This window comes from Microtus ochrogaster, linkage group LG5, assembly GCF_000317375.1.
Source record: "Microtus ochrogaster isolate Prairie Vole_2 linkage group LG5, MicOch1.0, whole genome shotgun sequence".
NCBI classification, from domain to species: Eukaryota; Metazoa; Chordata; class Mammalia; order Rodentia; family Cricetidae; genus Microtus; species Microtus ochrogaster.
The window spans coordinates 43,999,491-44,000,342 of NC_022031.1; the positions used below are offsets into that span (position 1 = coordinate 43,999,491).

General features: G+C 41.4%; 1 protein-coding gene across 2 annotated transcripts in view; it reads left to right on the forward strand.

The window, feature by feature from the left end:
- The window catches only part of Plppr1 (phospholipid phosphatase related 1), a 225,256-nt gene that overhangs the window by 182,939 nt on the left and 41,465 nt on the right, over nt 1-852 (forward strand). The window lies entirely within an intron of this gene.

The window sequence follows — 852 nt, forward strand, 5'->3', positions numbered from 1 at the left end:
GTTCCTCTCTCTCTCTTCTGACTTCCTTCTCGCTCTCTCTCAAGACTGGCCAATCTCTCTTGTACCCACACTGACCTCTCTCACTCTACCAGAGCTGACCTGTGTTGCTCCCTTGTCTCCCTACCCTCCTGTATAGGATACAGTTTTAATACTGCATTTCAGATTATTTTTGGTTTGAGGTTGTTTTTTTTTTTCCCCCTGGGGGACAGGGATCTGTTTAGGGAATGGGCTATTGTTGTTGTTTAACTCGAGATGATAATGTGCAGGTAGTCTGCTACCAGTTTTAGCACTAATCCATTATGAGATTCTGAATTGGTCATTCTAGAAATGGAATGAGAGGAGATTCAGGGGTGTGGCTTACTTGGTAGAACTCCTGATTAGCATGCACAAAGCCCTGGCTTCTTGGATTCAATACTTAGCCCTGAATAAATTGATCATGGCAGCAAATACCTGTAATCCCAGAACTCAATAAATAGAGACAAGGGTATTAGCAGTTCAAGGTCATTCTTGGCTTTATAGTGTGTTCAAAGCCAGCCTGGGCTACATGAGACTCTGTCTCAACACACGTACAGTGTCCCTAACCCCTCGAAACATTATGGCTTCCCTTTCATTGCCTGACACATAGTTGTGAGCAAAAGCAATTTTAAATTGAAGTTGTCTGGAGAAATCTGATTGTATTGTCTTCCTATAATGATTAGCTCAATACCGCTAAACAACAACAACAACAAAAAAAACCATTTTACAAGCATTTTTCTCACTTTAGTTTCCTCATTTTGTCAGTGCACACACACACACACACATACACACACATACACACACATACACACACATACACACACACATACACACACA